Here is a 22929-nt window from a genome sequence, read left to right on the forward strand (position 1 = left end):
GGTACCCATCTCGCACAAACTTATGGAAGCCCAAGTCTGTCATGGATGATTTCATAGGCAAAGCCATGGCTGATTTGTAAATGATTTACCACATAACCCACTATCACTTTTCTATTCAACAGAATCACTTCATGTGCACGCTCAGTGATGTTATCAACCATGGAAGTGAATGGGGGTGTTAATATAATCAGAATGTGGATAATTTTTTACTCACTTTCATATTATATATTTCACACACATTATTACGGAATACTTTGATAGTCCAAGGCAGAAAAGTCCTAATGCCTGACACTGTTTGCCTTCTTCAAGACTGACATCAATCTAACTTTCAGAATATTATAAAGCCACTTAAGTATACTGTTTTTCAACACATAACTATCCATCTTGATTACAAAATTTGCTCTCCAAAACAGGAATCACATCTAAAACCAATTATTCTTTCTGGCAGTGGTGTTCAGTTACATGATCAAGACCCACGTGCCCACAGTGGTGATCACCTTAGAACACTATTGGATTGCTTTCCTCGTTCCCATTTAATTCATCTCATTCTCCCACTATATTCCAAGGATTGCTTCTCAAAAGAAATACGTGTAAAAACCTTTTCTCAGTCTCTAATTTTGGGGATCCTAGGTTAGGATCATTGTTATCAGGAGTGACCCTAGAAAGTAGATCCTCATGATAGAATTCAGAAATGGTTTTATTTCCTGGCCAGAAGGTGATTAGGTCTCTTTGACTAATGATAACCCCTGGCATGTTGTGACATCAACATTATAAGATGTTGAATTGAATTAAGTACTAAATTAAAATAAAACTTCGGCTACTTTGGTAGCAATACACCGGAAATGGTGTAGGAGCAATGGAAATTGTAAAGACTGTGGTGTTTCCTGGGTTCTGGCAATGGCTCTTTCCAACTAACAACTGAAAGCCTGCTGCAATATCAGAAACCTTCTCTGACAGAACTTTTTTTTGGTACTTGCAGAGCAAGTCACAAGAAAAGCAGGGCAACAAAGGAAACTGAAGGCACATCATTGATAGATCACATATACTAAAATCAGGACCTTAAGAGATCCTCAGATAATTTGGTGTTCAGGCAAAAGATGTTCTGTACTCTGTACTGAGATTCCTCTGTACTCTCTGGCCTTATAGAAAAATCCACCTCAGTCTTATGAAATAGCTAGGCAGGTGCCTTGCAAAATGAAGCCTGTCTTCTTCAACATCTACCTCCAAATGTAGCTTCCAACCAGAAATGACCAGCTTGCAACACAGATCAAACAAGGAGGTACTGCCTGTTCTAGAAGAAAAGTAGGAACATAGTCAAATAATTGCAAAATCTGGCTAAAAATACTAGCAGGAACCAAGGTAGTATTTATGGAAGTGAATGTTGAGAGAGTTCAGTAAGAGAGAGTAAAATGTAAAGCTGGAGGGACAAGTTTATTACAGTCCTGACAAGAATATGGTGGTTCTTTAATGGATTCTTGTAGCTTAGACACACAGTAGCCTATAGTAGGTGGGGTAAAAGCTAAGAATCAAGAGGTTAAGTAACTCACTCAATTTCACTCAGGATAGTGGCTCCAGAATCTATATGCTTAATAACAACTTCCAATAATATGAAAGTGGCTTCCCACATTTATGCAGACACAATTTTTTGTTTATTTATTTTGTTTTTTCATTTATCTTTATGCAAGATCAGACATTGTATGCTATAAGCACTGTACCACTAACCACCACGTAGGCAGTTCAAAACATCAGATGATCCTTGGAAACCCTATAGAGAGTCACAATGAGTTGGAACTAGCTTGACAACACTTAACATCAACAACTCTCTTAACTATTATTGGGAACTGATGTATGTGAAAAGGGTACATAGGCAGTGTGTGATCTCCTCAAGCTTCACAAAGGGAGAGAGGGAGAATTGTTACCAGCTGCCGAGGCTGATAGCCTTGAGGCAGAGGTCAGATCTGCCTCCACTCTCTTTCTTTACCTTATTCTGACACCAACCATTTCTATTTCTCTATTGGGTTAGATCATCACTTTCAATCACCACAGAGAACTCACAGACAATACTCACAATTACGGGGTTTATTAGGGAAGTTAGCTGAGTACAGTCATGATCAGGAATACCTCAGGATACAGTAGTTCTTTTCAGCCACATCACTTGTGCAGCTGTATCATTTTCAAATTCAGTCACAGAACCTCTGGGCTTCTGACCTACTCAGAGAAGTGTTCTAGACTTCTTTAGCCCTGTGGGTGATTCCCAAAGGGCACCCCATTCTGAAAGCCAGGTTCCTGCCCCAAAGTACTCTGTCCATGACGAGGAAGCCTAAAGTTCTGACCCTTCATGCCATCACCTCTGCTACTGACTCTGTAGCTGCTGTTGCCTTTCCCCAAGAAGGGGTTTTGGAGTCCTAAAGACATGCTTCACTCATGGCTCTCCCTTCTAGATAGTTATAGATCCCGCATTCCTGCTTCTGAGGTGACTCATTTAAAACCCAACCAAATGGCAAAACCAACTAATCCAGCATTAGAGTGTTGTACACCCTATTTACATGCCCCAATCCAATCATTTGGTGGGGGTTAGGGAGTCTTGGTGTGGTGCTGTAGGCTAATGCGCTAGATGGCAAAGTTGGTTTAAATCATAAGGTCTGTGGTTCAAGCTCACCATCCACTCCTTGGAAATCCTATGCAGGGTCGCTATGGGTTGGAACTGACTCAACAGTACTTAACAACAACAACAACAATGAAGAGAATGGAAGGAAGAGCCATATCAAATAGTTCAGAAATAGTTTATGAAGATCCTTAATAGAGCTAGTTTCAGTGTCTACTAGGACCATAGGGAAGTTAGGACAGGGTGACTGATTAAATGCTGGTCTGGTAGCTCTGTGGGCTCTGTAGGTCCTGAGATTGAGCCCACTTAAATTTTAAAACATTACAAATAGCACTAGATTACTGTCAGATATAATGCTGGAAATTGAGGGGCTCAAGTCAGAAAGCACTAAAAATGTGACTGGGGAAGCCCTGCCTCCTCAAAGTGGAATTGACCATGATGGCACAATGGAATAAAGCTTTTGGAACCTACATTTGCTTATTCAGCACAACTCAAAATGAGGTAAGATTGCTGAAAACATCCATTAATAACTGGAACATGGAATATGAAGCATGAATTTAGGAAAATTAAAAGTCGTTTAAAATGAAATGGAACACATAAAGATGGCTATCTGAGGCTTTAGTAAGCTGAAATGGAGTAGGACTGGCTATTTTAAATCTGACAGCTTTATGTTTCACAATGCCAGGAATCACACATTGTAGAAGAATGGAATTGTAGTACACAAAAAGAACATTTCAAGATCTATCTTGAAATATAATGCTATCTGTCATAGAATAATAGCCGCACACCTGAGTTCTGGTGTGGCACTGTAGAATAAGCAGTGGACCTCAAGATCGGTTTGAACCACAAGGTTGGCAGTTCAAACTCACCAGATGCTCCAAGCAAACCCTATCCAGGGTTGTTATGAGTTAGAACAGACTCCATGGCATTGAACAACAACAAGGAAGACCAGTTAAAACCACTATGATTCAAATTTATGCACCAACCACTAAAGCCAGTGAGGATGAAACTGAAGTTTTCTACCAACTTCTTCAGTCTGAAACTGATAAAACCAAAATGTATTGATAATTACTGATGATTGGAATACAAAAGTTGGAAATAAAGATCAGTAGTTATAAAATATGACCTCGGTGATAGAAACAATGGTGAAGATCACATGATAGAATTTTGTAAGACCAGTTACTTATTCATTGAAAAAAAAGTTTTTTAACATCATTTTCCTTGGATCAACTATCAACACTCAAGGAAGCAGCAGTAAAGAAATCAAGCCATGTATTGCATTAAGAAAATCTGCTGCACAAGACCTGTTAAAAGTGTTCAAGAGCAAAGAGGTCACTTGGAGGACAAAGGTTTGCCAGGCCCAAGTCATGGTATTTTCAGTAGCCTTATATGCATGTGAAAGTTTAACAACAAATAAGGAAGACCAGAGACGAACTGATGCATTTGAGTTATGTTGTTGTAGAGAAATATTAAAAGTACCACGAACTGCCAGAAGAGCAAATAAATCTTGTGTTGTAAGAAATAGAGCCAGAATGTTCCTTGGAAACTAGGATGATGAGATTTTGTCTCTCTCATACTTTGGACATATTATCAGGAAAAAATCCCTGGAGAAAGACATCATGTTTGTTAAAGTGGAGGCTTAGTGGAAGAGAGGAAGACTTCTAATGAAATGGTTTGGCACAGTGGCAATAGTAATGGGCTCAAGTGTAACAGTCATTTTGAGGATGGCTCAGGACTGGACCATCTTTATTCTTGTGTGCATAGTGTTGCTATGAGTTGGAACCCACTAGAAAGCGTCTATGGGCAAAATACTGAATGAAGCAGAAAGCATCAGAAGAATATGGAAGGAATCCACAGAGTCACTGTTCCAAAAAGAAATGGTTAGCAGCACCTAACAGCAAAAATAATCAAGTAAAATCACTGAACCACAGCATATCAGATAATATCTGCTGAACATTACATGTTCAATACATTACTTTAAATTCAGTAGTACAAAGACCTCTGTTAAGATGACTGGCTGGGCAGACATACTGCACAAACCCTATACAAGGCAGATGATAGAGACAAAACACACAGATGAAATCCTGGAACCCTGAGCTAAAGAAGAAAGATAGAAAAGTTAATTGAGTGTTTGTAGGAGAAGAAATCAAGCAGGGGCAGTGTGAACAGCAGGCCAGATGGGGAGATGGTGGTGGTGGTTATGTGTCATGGAGTCGGAACCGACTCATAGTGACCCTGTACATGGTTTCTGAGGCTGTAAATCTTTAAGAGAGCAGAAAGCCTCATCTTTCTCCCACAGAACATCTGGTAGTTTCAAACTGCTGACCTAGCGGTTTGCAGCCTGATTCGTAATCACTACGCTACCACAGCTCCTTGAAGAAGGGGAGAAGCCATCTTAAACCATTGGGAGCAGGTTTGGCATCTTAAACCATTGGGGGCAGAAGGTGACCTGGCAAAGCAGAGTCACACAGATGACTAGAAGTGTGTGACTCCTTCTTTTTCCCCACACTCCCTTGGTGAACAGAGGTATGGTCAGCTCACACCCTAATCTAACCCCAGTTCCCCAGGAATTTGGAGCCATGTAATTGGGAACCACATCAGTGTAAGTTAGAGGCTGGTTGTGATGTTTGGTATGCTATTTTGGTGCCTGGGTTCAGGTGGACTTGGCTAAGTACCTACAGAACCAGGAGAACCACCAGACTAGCATTTAACCAACAACCTTTTCCCCAAGCTGCCCTGTGGTCCTAACAGACACTGAAACTAGCTCCGTCAAAGGGCTCCATGAACTACATCCAGATTGTGTGCCCTGGACATAGACAACATGGAGACAGATAGGATCCCCATCTAGGGACAGGAACTCTGCTGTTACACCCCTCCCACACCCACCTCATGAGAGCTTGAACTTGCAAGAGCCCCCAGAGTCTTCTCCTCTCTCAATCCAACAGCTGCACTGTTTTTTGTTTTTGAGTTTGTTTGTTTGTTTCCTTTTGTTGTTTCATTGTGTTTTTGTTTGTTCTTTCCCCTCCTTCCTCTTCCGTTTCCATTCCCTAGGATTCGATCCTTTCTATATCCTGTTTTGTTTTTCCTTTTCTTCTGTCTCTTATTTCCTCTCTTCTTTCCCACCATCCCTTCCCTCCTTTGATCTTTCTTTAATACTCTCTACTCTCTTTTCATCTTCTCTCTCCCTGAGTTTTCTAAGGGTTATTTTTTTTATTATATCTTCCTTTTATTTTCTATTCTAATGCTCCATTTTCTTGTCCAACTTTCCCCTTTTCAATGATTATATTCTTTCTTTCTGCTCCTTGCTTATTTTTAATTCTCTTTTCTCCATCATTGCTTTTTTTCTTTTCATTGTTGGTTCTTTGCTTATTTATTCTGTTTTACTTCCTGGTGTGTGGGTGGCAGAAAAAAGCGGATGGTTCTCCTCCTTCCCACTCAACAAGAAATAGCAACCAGGTTTATACAGCCCAGCCACAACCATACCCTCTGAGATTCCACCCACTGGGAAAAAGCCAATACCAACTGCTATACCACCTGATCAATGAAGGCAGCCAACACCAGACAACCCCACTCTAATGTGAGGTACACGAATAGCAAATGGAGAACGGTGCACATGCTTCTCTTCTCTACCAACAACCACAGGACAGAGTTAGTGAGAGAACAAGAGCACTTCAACATATAAACATCCATTAAATACAAAAAAAAACACAATATCCCACATATAATAGACAATTTTAGCTCACACAAAGAAACAAGAGATAACTGCCCAAACAAATAACCAGTGTACAGATACAAGTAATATTTCTGAGAAAGAAAAGGTAATGGAACTAACTGACAAATAATTTTAAGAAATTATATATAGGTACCTACAAATGATCCCACCACTTATCTGTCAGCTTGTCACAGTGTGGTGGCTTCTGTGATGCTGTAAGCTATGACATCTGTATTTTGAATGCTGGTAGGGTCATTCATAGCGTACAGGTTTCAGCTGAGCTTCCAGACTGAGACAGAGCAGGAAGAAGGAGAGGCAGACTACCTCCCAAGTATTTAACCACTGAAAACCTTAGGAATAGCAGTGAAACAGTGTCAGATAGCACCAGAATATTGGCTAATGAAACATGATGAATAGCACCAGAATACTAACAGATATAGTGCCAGAAGATAAGCTCCTCAGGGTGGAAGACACTCAAAATATGACAGGAGAAGAGCTGCCTCCTCAAAGTAGAGTTGACCTTCATTTTCTTATAGGGCACAACTCAAAATGAGGAGAAACAGCTGCAACCATCCATTAATTGGAACAAGGAATGCACATAAGAAATTGTCAAAAATGAAATGTATAAACATCGATATCCTCGTGAGCTGAAATGGACTGGTATTGGCCATTATTAATCTGACAAGTATATGGTTTGCTATATTTAAAATGACAAATTGAAGAGGAAAGGCATAGCATTCATCACCAAAGAGAACATTTCAAGATCTGTCTTGAAGTACAATGCTGTCTGTGATAGAATAATATCCATATATCTACAAAGAAGACAAGTTAATACCACTATTATTCTAATTTATGAGCCAATCACTAAAGCAAGTAATGAAGACATTTAAGAATCCTACCAAATGGAAAAAAAGAAATTGTAAAAGAGCTTAATAGAAATTTTTGAAGGACAGCTTGAGAAGAAGTGTCAAATATTATTATTATGAAATAAATAAAGATCTGGAGTAAGAAAACCATAGGAGAAGAACACACTCAGTATTTCTCAAGCTGAAAAATCTAAGGAAAAAATTCAAGCCTTGACTTGTAACACAAGGATTCTTCAAGCGAAATATTGAATTATGCATAAAGCATGAAAACAAGATGGAAGGAATACACAGAGTCACTGTGCCAAAAAGAAGCAGTGGATGTTCAACCATTCCAAGAGGGAGAATATGATCAAGAGCCAATGGCATTAAGGAAGAAGTAATAACTGCACTGAAGGCATTGGCAAAGAACAAGGATCTGGGAATTGATGGAACATAAATTAAAATATTTCAAAAAACTGAGGCAGTACTGGAGGCACTCAATGAACTATGCCAAGTAACTTGTAAGACAGCCACTTGGCTGACTGATTGGAAGAGATCCATGTTTGTGCCCCTTCCAAAGAGAGGTGACCTGACACAATACGAAAATCTTTGCACAATAGCATTAATATCACATGCAAAAAAAATTTAATCAAGATAATTCAAAAACATCTACAATGTTTTTACATTGACAGGGAACGGCCAGAGATTTAAGCTAGATTCTGATGAGGGTTTAGAATGAGGGATATCATTGTGAGGTCGGGATATTGGCTGAAAGCAAACAATACCAGAAAGATGTCTGCCTGTGCTTTACTAACTAGGGACAGGCTTACACAACACAAGCAACTTGACCTCATGAACAAATACAGAGAATTCAACCCAACAACAGCACAATACACATTCTTTTCCAGTGCACATGGAACATTCTCCAGAATAAATCATATGGTAATCCACAAATCAAACCTCAATAAATTTTTTAAAAAATCAAAATACTACAAAGTATCTTTTCAGATCACAATACTATAAAATTGGTGGTGGTTGTGATTGTGTGTCACCAAATTGATTCCAACTCATAGCGACCCTATATAGAGTTTCCAAGGCAGTAAATCTTTATGAGAGCAGAATGCCTTACCTTTCTCCCAAGGAGAAACTGGTAGATTAGAACTGATGACTCTGTGGTTAGCAAAACAGTTCATAATCCACTACACTACCAGAGCTCCTTGCTAATAAAATTAGAAATTAATAAAGGGATGATCAAGAAAACAAAATTAAACACGTAGAAATTGAAAAACACCCTGCTTAAAAGCTACTGGGTAATAGATCAAATAAAAAATGATGGGCAGCTTAGACATTGACTACCTAAAATGAGGGCGCTACAAAGGCATGAAGTGACTGGCTTACAAGCTTTCAAGAGGCAGCCTAGTTTCAGAAGGTTTGGGGGAAGGTAGACTCTCCAATGAGTCGTTTCCAACCTGTCTAGTTGGGGGTGATGAAAGGAGATAGGGATAAGACTCTTGTGGTTCAATAGTGAATAATTGCTATCAGGACTGATTGAGAATGTTGCAAATGTAAAGTTAGACATTTTTTAACAAAAGAAGGGGTGTGGTTGATCTTGCAGTCCAGGAGTGGAGGGCCATGGGACCATCAACGAAGAAGAGCGGAGTGTGGGACCCTATCCTTAGAAGTAGTGATGGAGGTAGCGACAATGACATGGAAAGGTAGAGCAACTGGGGACTCTGGACTCAAGGAGGAGAGGGGCTATATGCTGGTGGCCAGGGCAGGCTTGCAGGGTATACCCTTTGGTTGTTTGAATGATTATATATTCCAGAGTGCTTTGGTGTATATCCAAACAAAACAAACAAACAAACAAAAAACACAGAAAGAATGGAAGCAAATGTTGTTGAATGATGACACATGGAGATGATTGTTATAATTGCAATGAAATGAAATATGATAGGATGAATGTAAAGTTGATGTTCTCCTCCCATGTAAAGGATCCCTCCATACACAATGAAAACTTGAAAAAAAAAAAAGAGCAGAATGCTCCTTGGAAGTCAGGATGGCAAGACTTCGTCTCTTATTCTTTGGACATATTATCGGGAGGGACCAGTCCCTGGATATCATGTTTAATAAAATGGTGGGATTGAGAAATAGAGGAGGACCCCAATGAGATGGATTGATGCAGTGGCAGCAGCAATGGACTCAGGTGTAACAATGATTGTGAGGTTGGCCCAGGACCAGACAGTGTTCCATTCGTTTGTGCATAGGGTCACTGTGAGTCAGAACTGACTTGATGGCACCAGACAGCAACAACAGAGTAGAAATAAATGAAATAAAAAAAAAACAGAAAGAATCAACAAGAGAAGATGTTGGTTCTTTGAAAGTATTAATAAAATTGAGAAACCATTTGCAAATCTACAAATAACCAAAATATCAAATCTATCAATAATACAAATAAGAAATAAGATATAATATGGTGACATCATGACAGAACCCACAGGAATAAAAGGATACTAACAGAATACTGTTAGGAGTTCTGGTAGCATAGTGGTTACAAATCGGGCTGCTAACCTCAAGGTTGGCAGTTCGAAACTATGAAACTACCAGTGGCTCTGCAGAAGAAAGATGAGACATTCTGCTCCCGTAAAGATTTACAGCCTCGGAAACCATGTGCAGGGTCACTATGAGTTGGAACCAACTCCACGGTACTTAACAACAACAACAACAACAACAGAATACTGTGGTGCTGTGGGTTAATGCGCCAGACTAAAAAGCCATTTGAACTGCAAGGTAGGCAGTTCAAGCTCACCAGCTGCTCCTCGAAAACCCTATACAGGGTCATTATGGGTTGGAACCAACTCAACTGCACTTCACAACAATAACAACAGAATACTATGAAGAACTGTACTCTAACAAATAGGAAAATGAAGAAGAAATGAACACATTTCTAGAAATACACTATGTAGCTAAACTATCACAGGCTGCAGTAAAAACGTTGAACAGACCTGTAACTAAAGAAGAAATTAATCAAGTCACTAAAAATCTCACATCTAAAAAAGTGCAGGCCAAGATGGCTTTACTGGAAAAATATATAATTCAGAGAAGACCTAACACCAATTCTACTCAAACTTTCCATACTATAGAAAAGGACAGAAAATTCCTGAATTCATTTTATGAAGCAAGCATAACTCTGATGTCAAAACCAGGCAAAGACATCACTAAGAAAGAAAATTATAGACCCAAATAGACCAATATCCCTCATGAGTCCTGATGTGGCACTTTAGGGTAAGCACTGGACCACAAGGTCAGTATGAATGGAAACATCAGTGGTTCAAACTCACCAGGCACTTCTAGGAACCCCTTTATAGGGTTGCTATGAGTCGGAATCAGCATGACGGCACTTAACAACAAAAAATCCCTCATGAACACAGATGCAAAAATTCTCAACAAAATCCTAGTAAATAAAATCCAACAATATATTAAAAAAATAATACACCATGACCAAGTGAGATTCATGCTAGGTATGCAGAGATGGTTCAATATTAGAAAATCAATGTAAGCTACCACATATATAAAACAAAGAAAAACAATCACATGATCATATAAATTGGTGCAGAAAAGGCATTTGACAAAATTCAACACTCATTCCTACTAAAAACATTAAACAAAATAGGAATAGAAGGGAAATTCCTCAATATAAATAAGGGCATTTATACAAAACCAACAGCTAATATCACTCTCAATGGTGTGTCATATGCCTTGAGAAAAGGAACCAGACAACGATGTCCTGTATCATAAAAATCAGACAGATTCTTTTACAACAATAAAGACAGCTCTGAAAAGGAAATCAGGAAAACAATACCATTTACAATAACCACCCAAAAGATGAAATATTTGAGAATAAATCTAACCATAGAAACAAAAAGCCTGTACAAAAAGAATTACAAAACACTACTACAAGAAACCAAAAAAGACCTGCAGAAATGGAGGAATGTATTCTTCTCATGGACAGACAGACCTCACACTGTGAAAATGTCAACACCACCCAAAGCAATTATAGATATAATACTAGCCCAATTCAGATTCCATCATTCTTTAAATAAATGGAAAAATAATCACTAATTACATATGCAAAGGAAAGAGAACCCGGATAAGCAAAACCTTATTAAAAAAAGAACAAAGTAGGAGGTCTCTCACTTCCCAATCTCAAATCCTACTACACGGCCACAGTAGTCAAAATATCCTGATACTGCTGCAACGAAAGACACATAGATCAATGGAACAAAATCGAGAACCTGAAGTAAACACATCCACCAATGAGCAGCTGATCTTTGACAAAGGGCCAAAATCAATTAAATGGGGAAGAGACAATTTCTTCAACAAACGGTGCTGGCAAAATTGAAAATCCATTTGCAGAAAAATTAAACGTGACCTATATCTCACACCATATACAAAAGGAACTAAACATGGATTAAAGACCTAAATGTAAAACCGAGAGCTATGCAGATCACCAATGAGAAAATAGGAACAAATATAGGATCTGTGTACATGGCAAAAATAAACTATCAAACATAACTGAAAACATACAAACAAGAGACTAAATAGATAACTGGGACCTCTTAAAAATTAAACACTTACGTGTATCAAAGGATTTCACCAAAAGAGGAAAAAGAGAACCCACAGACTAGGAAAAAATGTTTGGCAATGACATATCAGATAAAGGACCACTCTCCAAAATTTATAGAACACTTCAGTACCTCAACAACAAGAAGATAAATAATCCAATTACAAAATGGGCATTGGACATGAACAGACACTTCACCAAAGAAGACATTCAGGCAGCCAACAAACATATGAGGAATTGCTCAAGGACATTAGTCAGAAGAGAGATGCAAATCAAAACAACAATGAGATATCATCTTATTTCAGCATGAAAGCAAGGTTAAAAAACAAAAACAGAAAATAACAAACGCTAGCGAGAATGTGGGAGAGACTGGAACCCTCCTCCACTGCTGGTGGGACTGTAAAGTGGTACAACCACTGTGGAAAACTGTATGGCTCTTCCTTAAAAAGTTGGAAATAAAAATACCATATGACCCAGCAATCCATCACCTGGTGTATATCCTCAAGAAACAAGAGCTGTGATATGACTAAATATAAGTGCACTCATGTTCATTGCAGGACTCTCCCCAAAAGCAAAAGGATGAAGACAGGCTAATGGCCCATCAACAGAAGAATGGTTAAACAAACTTTGATACATACACACATCAGAATATTTTGCAATGATGACAAATAACCAAGAATCTGAAAAACACCTTACAACATGGATGAATCTGGAATATATTATGCTGAGTGATGTTAGTCAATCACAAAAAGATAAATATTGTTTAAGACCACTGTTGTAAAGTAAAGAAAATATTTTCTTGGTAAATGAAACATTGTGTGATGGCTACAGGGCAGGGAAAGTGGAGGGAGAGGAGGAAATTAAAATAATAGAGTTAAATGCTCTTAAGTGATGATACCTGGAGTGGATTGCAGTCCATTATAACACAAAGTATAGGATTTGTTAAATGAGGGTTAGATGATTTTTTCTGTAAACCTTCACTCAATTCACAACAAAAAGGTTCAAAAGATAGTAGAGTTAAAGGAAGTAGAAGTAAATACTGCTAATTTATGGTACCTGGCTGTTGTTGCTGTTAGGTGTCATCCAGTCAGGACAGATTCACAGTGACCTTATGCACAACAGAACAAAGCACTGCCTGGTCTTAGACCAACCTCAAAATCTACACTTGAGACCATTGTTACTGCCACTGTGTCAATCCATCTTGTTGGGGGGGGGGGGGTCTTATGCTTTTTCACTGACCCTCCACTTTGCCAAGCATGATGTCCTTCTCCAGGGATTGGTCTCTCCTGATAATATGCCCCAAGTATGACAGATGAAGTCTGGCCATCCTGGCTTCTAAGGCACATTCTGGCTGTGCTTCTTCCAACACAGATTTATTTGTTCTATTGGCAGTCAGTGGTACATTTAATATTCTCCTGCAACACCATAACTCAAAAACATCAGTTCTTCTATGGTCTTCCTTATTCATTGTCCAACTTTCACATGCCTGTTGCTGCTGTTGTTGTTGTTGTTGTTAAGTGTCGTCGAGTCGGTTCCGACCCACAGTGACCCTGTATAGGGTTTCCGAGGAGCAGCTGGTGAGCTTTAACTGCCAACATTGCAGTTCAACAGCTTTGCAGTCTGGCACACTAACCCACAGCGCCACACTAGTAGCCTGGTGGTGGTGGCTGTGTGCTGTGGAGTCAGTTCCTACTCAGAGCGACCCTGTACGGGGTTTTCGAGTTTCCGAGGCTGCAAATCTTTACCGGAGCAGAATACCGAATCTTTCTCCGGTGGAACAGCTGGTAGTTTCGAACTGCTGACCTTGCGGTTTGCAGCCCGATTCATAACCACTACACTACCAGAGCTCCCTAAGCTCCTGTAAGGCTACTGAAAATACCATGGCTTAGGTCAGGTGCACCTTAGTCCTCAAACTTACAGCTTTGCTCTTAAACACTTTTAAAAAGATCTGTATTACAGATTTGCCTAATGCAATGCACTGTTTGATTTCATGACGGCTGCTTCCATGACTGTTGATGGTTGATTGGGCCAAATGAAGTTTTATTCAATTTCAATCTTTTCTCCATTTGTCTTGATATTATTTATTGCTTCAGTGGTGTGAGATTTTCTTTTCTTTACAGTTAGATGTAACCCATGCCGAAGGCTGTGGTCTTTGATCTTCATCAGTAACAATTTTAAGTCCTCTTCCCTTTCAGCAAGCAATGTTGTATTATCTGCATATTGCAGGTTGTTAATGAGTCTCCCTCCATTCTTAATGTCACATTCTTCATATAAACCAGCTTCTCAAATTATTTGCTTGGCATACAGATTGAATAAGTATGGTGAAAGAATATAACTCTGGAACACACCTTTCCTGACTTTGAACTATTCAGTGTCCCCCTGTTCTGTTCAAACTACTGCCTTTTGGTCTATGTACAAGCTCCTCATGAGCACAATTAAAGTGTTCTGGAATACCGGTTCTCTATAATCAGTATTCTCATGTCCACACAATCAAGTCTTTGCATATTCAGTAGGGCACAGGTAAACATCTTTCTGGTATTCTCTGCTTTCAGCCAAGATCTGTCTGATATCAGCAATGGTATCCCTCATTTCACACCCTCATCTGAATCCAGCTTGAACTTCTGACAGTTCCCTGTCTATGTACTGTTGCAGGCATTTTTAAAATTATCTTTAGCAAAATTTAATTGTATGTGATATTAATGAGATTGTCCAAAGATGTCCTCATTCTGTTGGGTCACCTCTCTTTGGAATGGGCACAAATATAGATCTCTTCCAATCAGTTGGCAAAGTAGCTGTCTTCCAAATCTTGGCATAGTTGCATCAGTTTATTGAAAGATTTCAGTTTGCATTCCAGCAGTTCCCAGAGTCTTGTTCTTTATGAATGCCTTTAGTGCACATTGAATTTCTTCCTCCATTATCTTGAAATGGTGGAACTTCAGCCATTTCTTTTTGGTACAGTGACTTTATGCATTCTTCATATCTCCTTTTGATGTTTTCTACACCATTCAATATTTTGCCCAAAGAATCCTTCAATATTGAAAGTCGAGGTTTGAATTTTTTCTTCAGTTCTTTCAGCTTGAAAAATGCTGAATATGTTCTTCCCTTTGGGTTTTCTAACTCCAGGTCTTTGTACATTTCATTATGTTTGACTTTGTTTTCTTGAAGTTTTCTTTGAATTTCTGTTCAGCTCTTTTACCTCCTCATTTATTCCCTTTGCTTTAGCATTTCTACCTTGGAGAGCAAGTTTCAGACTCTCTTCTGACATCCATTAAGTCTTTTCTTTTTTCCTTGCCTTCTTAATGACCTCTTGTTTTCTTCCTGTATGATGTACTTGATGTCATCCCACAACTCTTCTGGTCTTGGCCATTAATGTCTAGTGTATCTGCTCTTAAGATGATCTTTAAATTCAGGTGGGATATGTTCAGGGTCATAATTTGACTCTTGTGTGCATGTTTTAACTTTCTTCAGTTCCAGCCTGAACTTTCATATGATCAATTGATGGTCTGTTCCAGTCTGCCCCTGTCCTTGTTTGGGCAGATGATATGGAGCTTTTCCACCATTTCTTTCAACTAATGCAGTCGATTTGATTTCTGTATATTCCATTTTATGAGGACTCTATGCATATGCACCTTTTATGCTGTTAAAAAGTTATTTGCAATGAAGAAGTCATTAGTCTTGCAAAAGTCTATCATGAATCTACAGCATAGTTTCTATCACCAAGGCCATATTCTCCAACTATTGATCCTCTTTGTTTCCAATCTTTGCATTCCAACAACTGGTAATCATCAATACATCTTGATCGCATGCTAGATCAATTCACACTGAAGAAGTTGGTAGAATTCCTCAGTTTCATCATCACTGACTTTGTTGCATAGATATGACTAATAGCTGTATTAACTGGTCTTCCTTGTAGGCGTATGGAAATTATCCCATCACAGACAGCATTGTCCTTCAAGATAGTCCTTAAAATGTTCTTTTTATGATGAATGTAACACCATTCTTCTTCAATTTGTCATTTCCCTTATAATAAACCATGTGATTGGCAGACTAATAATGGCCAATACCAGTCCATTTCAGCTCACTAGTACCTAGGATATTATGTTTATGCCTTCCATTTCATTTTGGATAACTTCCAATTTTCCTAGCTTCATATTTTGCACATTTCATGTTCTGATTATTAATGGATGTTTACAGGTTTCAAGTGGATGTTTACTCCATCCACATCATTATGGTTAACTATACTTTGAGGAGACTGTTCTTCCCCAGATGTATTTTGAGTGCTTTCCAACCTGAGGGGTTCATTTTCTGGCACTATATCTCACAGTATTCTGGAACTCTTCATCACTTTTCAATATTCAATATTCTAGTGCTATCTGACAGTGTTACACAGCGACTCATAAGATTTTTAGTGATTACATTTTCAGAAGTAGCACATCTCTCCTTCTTCCTAGTCTGTCTTAGTCTGGAAGCTCAGCTAAACCTGTCCACCACTGATAACCCTACGGGTATTTAAAATACCAGGTGGTGTAGCTTCCAGAATCACAGCAACACGCAAAGCCACCACAGTACGACAGACTGACAGATGAGTTGTGCATGCTACATGGCTGCTACAGGGAGGGGATTGCAATCATTTGAACTTAGCAAAGTGTATGATTTGCTGAATGTAAAACTGATGATCTACTCTGTAAACCTTTATTCAATTCACAATAGAAAGTTTAAAAAATTCAACAGTATCAATGAAATTTCAGCTTGCCTTCAAATATTTTCAAGCATTAAATAACAGTTTTCAGAGTTTTTCTTCATAGTTGAACAATTTCTCCAGGGCAAAGAGATTTTTGGAATGCTTGTGAGCTTTGGTAGGAACGTTTGCACTCTGATGAACATATTTTGAAGAACTCAGTTATATGGACCATGATTTGTACACGATTGAGTCATTGTTTCTACTTCTGAAAATTTGAGAACAATGTATAATGTAAAGTAGATTGCAAAGATCACTTTGCTCATTGTCATTTTATCCTGTCTAGATTACTGGAGGAGCCCTGATGTCCTATGGGACAATGTGCTAGACTGAAAAATCGGTTTGAACTGCAAGGTCCATGGTTTAAACTCACCAGCGGCTCCTCAGAAACCCTATCCAGGGTAGCTGTGAGTCAGAACTGACTTGATGGCTCTTAACCACAACAGCAAGTTTACAGGAAGGATACCTAAAGATACAGTGAATTAACCATTGGGCTTTTAACCAAAACATTGATGGTTTGAGTCCACCAGCCTCTCCATGGGAGGAAAATGAGGGAGTATGTGTCTGTAAAGATTTATAGCCTTGAAAAACCCTACAGCAGTGCTGTGAGTCAGAATTAAATTGAAAACAGTGAGTTTGGGGAACAGTCCCTGGTTATTACGCAAAATTTAGAAAGCTAAAACTATATCACAGTTCCAGGTGTGATATAGATTTTATCAATCAGATGCATTTTGTTGCTATCAAGTGCTGTCGAGTCAGTTCCTACACATAGTGATCCTGTATAGGGTTTTCAAGGAGCGGCTGGTGGGTTTGAAATGCTGACCTTGTGGTTCAAACTGACCATGTGGTCCAGCACATTATCTTGCAGCACCACACCACGACTCCAAGATGTGTTTTAGCATTATTTAAATTTGGAACCAAATTATATGCAAAGCATCCATTTATCTGGTGTCGTAGTGGTTACGAATCGGACTGTGAACCGCAAGGTCAGCAGTTTGAAAGTACCAGCTGTTCCGCGGGAGAAAGATGAGGCATTCTGCTCCCGTAAAGATATACAGCCTTGGAAACCCTGTACAGGGTCGCTATGAGTCGGTTCCAACTCCACGGCACATAACAACAACAACAACCAGTTCTTAGCAAAAACAGTATCGCAGGGCTTTTTGTTGTTGTTAAGTGCCGTTGAGTTGGTTCTGATCCATAGCAACCCTGTATAGGGTTTCCGAGGAGCAGCTGCTGAGCTTGAACCACCAACCTTGCAGTTTAAATGACTTTGCAGTCTGGTGCTTTAACCCACAGCACCACACCAGGACTCCATAGCTGGGATTAGAGACAGCAACAAAAGCTATCACTTCTCAGTGTCATGAACAGTTAGTTCCCTGACTGTATAAGGACCAGCTCCTGTAGAAGGTAATCATGGCTGTAGGACACTGGGAATCACATACAGAAGTATATGCTAGAGTCTTTATCTTCTTTCCACCCAACCTTTTGCAATTTATGGCATAACAAAGTTAAGCAAGTTAGACTGGATTCTTTCTATAAAATCTACAACTGAACTTGGATAGACATAAAGCATTCTAGGAATAAATTCTTAAAAAAAAATAATAAATTAGAAAAGAATTTTCTAAAATGTGTCCCAAAAGACCAATACTTCAGGTCCTCTGTCAAGTTGACTAAGTCATTTAACCTTCTCATCTTCTATTATCTCTTTCAGGAATTGGCAGTTTTAATACTTTTTCTACTCTACCTCTGCCAAGTCACCTGACAGAGATCATAGCTATAAGGAGGGTGAAGAACTGGGGTCAATAAAATCATGTAGTAAATAATTGATAACAATCCTCTTCACCACCCCAGTAAAGACATACTTCCATTTTTATAATTTGCAATGCACCCAATATTTACAACATTATAATCAAACACTTGTGCAACATTTTATATTACGTATTTTTGTGTGCATTATATCATATTAGCCTCACGAAAACCCTGCCAGGGGAAAAGGGTACCTATTTCTTACCTCTTGTGGCTTCATGTGTCTCTCCATGGCCAAAATAATTAAACAGTAATGATGCTCACTAATGCTTTGAGCCTAGACCTCAAGAGATTTTCTGCTTTTCTACTTGTCTTCTTGTACTTCTTCCATTACCATGAAAAGAGCATTCCTGGGTTGCTCACTCATTCCAGCAGAAGAATGAACAACATGTAGAGCAGAAATGCCCTGAATCACTCTTGCTGTAATTGTTAAGTGCCGTGGAGTTGGTTCCTACCCATAGTGACCCTGTATAGATGTTCTGAGGAGTGCCTGGTGAGCTTGAACTGCTGACCATGTGGATCAAAGCAACTTTTCCATCAAGGCATTAACCCACAGTGCCACAGCAGGACTCCTGAATCACTCTAAGCTATAGCAAAAACCACACTTGACCTACAGACAAATAGTGAACGCAACCTAGATGTGTTGCAGTGAGTTGTTATTTAATGACCTTTCCATCCATGGTCTTGTAACTCCCACAAAATGATTAGTTGAGCCACACTCTTGCAAGGGATTGATTGATTTACTATGCAGCTCATGGCTTGAAAATCCACCCGTATAAGACAGAGTCCTTTGGGGTGCGTCCAGCGGATTGGTTACTTATGCCATCCTGATAGACTTATTTAAGGGTCAGTCCAACAGTGGTTCATGGAGACCTGAATACCATCAAGAGATTGGAGTGGAGCCGTGTTTTTTGGATCTGGAGCCCCTGCACTAAGAATCTTTAGACTCAGAAGAGAGAGCTGTAACACTGAAGATGGAGAGACAGTGGGCTTGTTAGCCAATGAAGGTAGAAAGCTAGGCACTTCCATGCAGGCAGTTTACTTGCTGCTAAAGAGCTGTAACGCATGTCCATTCAGGACAGAGGTCTGATTTCCCCATACCACATGCCTTCCTCCACTCCCTGGGTAGTGTGATAGGGGGCACATAAGCCCTCGGACAACCTGAGCCCAGGTAGCATGACAGCAAGAGAGAGAACCACAGCTGGGGATATAGTGGGAGCCAGTGGAAGAGAACTATAAAGGCTCAGGATAGCCTGAGAACAGCATTCCCACTGGTGAAGCAAGGCCCAATGAGGTCCAGTGGCAACAGAGGCCTCAGGAGCCCTGCAGCCGCCTACATCATAACAGTGTTGTAGTAGCGATAGTCAGCAGTGATGTGAACTCAGAATCTGACTAAAGCCAGCTATCCTGGAGACATAAGAATGAACCTGGGTAATTTGGGGAAAGATAGGTGGTTCTCCTTTCTCATGTGTCCTGCTTGATCACACATGAACAAAGCACCCATGGAATGGTTGATGCCAGTGTATGTATATGCCTCATTCCCAGCAGTCTTATATGAGGAGACTTTAAAAAGCCTGTGGAGGTTGGCAGAAGAATGATGAAGACAGAGAGAGGAATGCAAGTATTAAAGGCGATGGAGGAAAATGCCGTTATATACACAACCCTGCAACAACAGTGTTCTTCAGATAGATGCATGGATGCATGGGTATGGGAGGGAGAGAGGGAGTATACCCACAAATATATAAGGGTTTGACAGGGAAGAGCTGTATATGGGTATTTACCTTTGCTGCAAACACACCTGTGAATGTGGTAAAGCACACAGGGGAGGAAATGATGACAACTTCTTTGACGTTATCAAACACCCTGAAGCAATGGGCTGCTGATCCTGGGAGCTCAGTACCATCGTCTCAGGGAACACCACAGTCAATTGGCATAACATGGCTCACAAAGACAATGTTCTACATCCTACTTTGGTGAGTAGAGACTGGAATCTTAAAAAGCTCCTGAGTGGCCATCTAAGGTGCAATTATTAGTGTCTCCATGTGCAGAAGAAAGAAGAGTGATGAAAGTTAAAGATGCTTGGAATCAATACAGTGAAATAATAGAACCTGTGAATACTAGTCTCCACAACGCTGAGACCTTAAGAACTAGATGGCACCAGCTACCATTACAAAATGCCAGGAAAGGAATCACATTAGAAGGTCCTGGATAGAGTGGGAGAAAATATTGAACACAAATCAAAATTATAAAAAAAGACCAAGCTTGCCAATCATAAAGAGACTGGAGGAACGTAAGACTATGGCCCTCAACCACCCTTCATCAGATCTGGAATGGAAACTTGCCCTTGTCCTGGTGTGGTGCTGTGGGTTAATGTTTGGGACTGCAAAGTTGGTTCAAACTCACCAGCCACTCCTTAGAAACCCTATGCAGGGTCACTATGAGTTGGAACGAACTCAATGGCACTTCACAATATCCCAACTTCACTTTCAGCAAGCAAGGTTGTATCCTCTGCAGATCACAGATTGTTAATGAGTCTTCCTCCAATCCTAATGCTATGTTCTTCTTTAGATAACCCAGTTTCTCAACTGCTCTACACTCAGAAACAAGTTTCAGAGTTTCTTCTGACATCGATTTTTGTCTTTTCTTTCCTTCCTGTCTTTCTTTCTTTCTTTCTTTCTTTCTTTCTTTCTTTCTTTCTTTCTTTCTTTCTTTCTTTCTTTCTTTCTTTCTTTAAGTTTTTACTGTAAACTGAGTGATAGTTTACATAAGAGAATACGGCCTTTACACCATCATTTCATTGCAATGATTGCAATCTCCTCCATGCATCATCATTCAACAGTATTCTATTCCCTCTGGGGGTTTTTTGGTTTTGTTTTCCTGGGGTGGGGAGTGGGGGTGAGGAGTGTACACAAAAACACTCAAGAATATATAATCATTTAACAACCAAAGGGCACATTCTGCAAGCCTGCCTCCTGGCCACCAGCAGTCAGTCCTTCTCTTTCCACGAGTCCTCAGCTGTTCCCTCTCTCCATGTCCTCATCTCTGTCTCCATCTCTGGTATTGCTGCTTCTCTGGATAGGGTCTTGCATTCTGTCTGTACTCTTCTCCCTTGATGGTCTGAGAGTCCTCTGTTTCTGGACTGTAAGATTAACTACTCCCCCATTTTTGTTACAAAACCTCTACCTTTACAATTGTGACAGTCACAATTAGTCATGATAACAATTAGTCACTATTGAATCACAAGAATCCTATTCCCTTCTCTTTTTACCAGACCCATCTAGACAAGATGAAAACTATTCAGTGGGCACTCTATCTTACCCTGCACACTCTTAAACTAAACCCCCTCTTAAAAACGTGTAAGCCAGTCACTTTGTGCCTCTATTGTCTCCTCATTTTAGGTAGCAAATGTCTAAGTTGCCCGTCCCTATCTACCTTACCCTGTATACAGAAGGATAGGATTGATACTTGATGTGAAGACTCCTTCCCTCTCAGTTGGTACCTTGAGTTACTACATCCATAAATATAGGTCAATTTCATCAAATTGTAGCAATTTACACTTGTTTCCTTAATCATTTTTTTTTAAATCTTCCTCTAGTTGAGTTCTGCTTATCAAGCCATTGAGGCTAGGTTAAATGGGTGCTATCTACAAGTTTGGGTGTTCTTGTTAGTCTTACCTCACTTCATAGCAGCTGGATGCTTCATTCTCAGCTCTAGTCCTTCATGGCTATGTCCTTATCTATGGGCTCAGGTGTCCCCAGCTCTCATCACACTTCCGCTTCTCTCTCTCATCTCCAAGTCAATGGGAATCTATGGAACATGATTGAACTCAGCCCATTGATTCACTGATGCCTTTCTCCCTCTTCTACTCACCAGTAGACCGATATGGTCGTCAGCAAGCTTACATGCCTGCTTATGTGTTCCCTTTGAGTTTTAGAGCAGAGGGAAGTTTGTCCTAAAGGACTTGGTGGCTTCCTAGTGAACAACTTGCTTGTTTTTGTAGCAGCCAATCATAGTGCCATTTTTGTTTTGGATTTTTCCAGCTGATCTTTCTTTAAAGATGTGTCTTCTGTTGCTCTAGCTGTTCCAGACTGGTCTGGTTGTCTTTTCTAGTGAGAATGTCCCACATCAGAAGGTTCTGGATTGGGGTTCAGGATTCCACCTAAGATCCTTTACACTGCAAAGGCTCCCCAAAAAGCCTATTTCACTGCTCAAGTTCTAGAACCCCTTTTAGGTATTCCAATCAGTTATAGGCTGAAGACAGGCTTACAAGCTTTCTATAATCATGTTTCCTGACGTTCCTTTCTATCCCACTCAAGGGTCTATTTTGCAATAATAGGCAAGGGAAACCAATATTCATATGACAGTTAAGCATCTTAACATTATTTCCCCTCTACAGACTATGCCTCGATCCCTGTATCACAGACCCCCATTGTTCCAAGGCTGAACATACATCACTATTTACCTCTGTCCCATTTAGCCCATGAAAACCTACCTCAGTGTTCCCCTATCTACCTCTTTCTTCCATGCCCTCCCCCTTTTTGTGTATTGCCCTCGCCAACACCCGAGCTATGATGTATCTACCCCCAACCTGTGGTCTACTGT

The sequence above is a fragment of the Chrysochloris asiatica genome, unplaced genomic scaffold (genome assembly GCF_000296735.1).
Source record: "Chrysochloris asiatica unplaced genomic scaffold, ChrAsi1.0 scaffold00001, whole genome shotgun sequence".
In the NCBI taxonomy this organism is placed as follows: Eukaryota; Metazoa; Chordata; class Mammalia; order Afrosoricida; family Chrysochloridae; genus Chrysochloris; species Chrysochloris asiatica.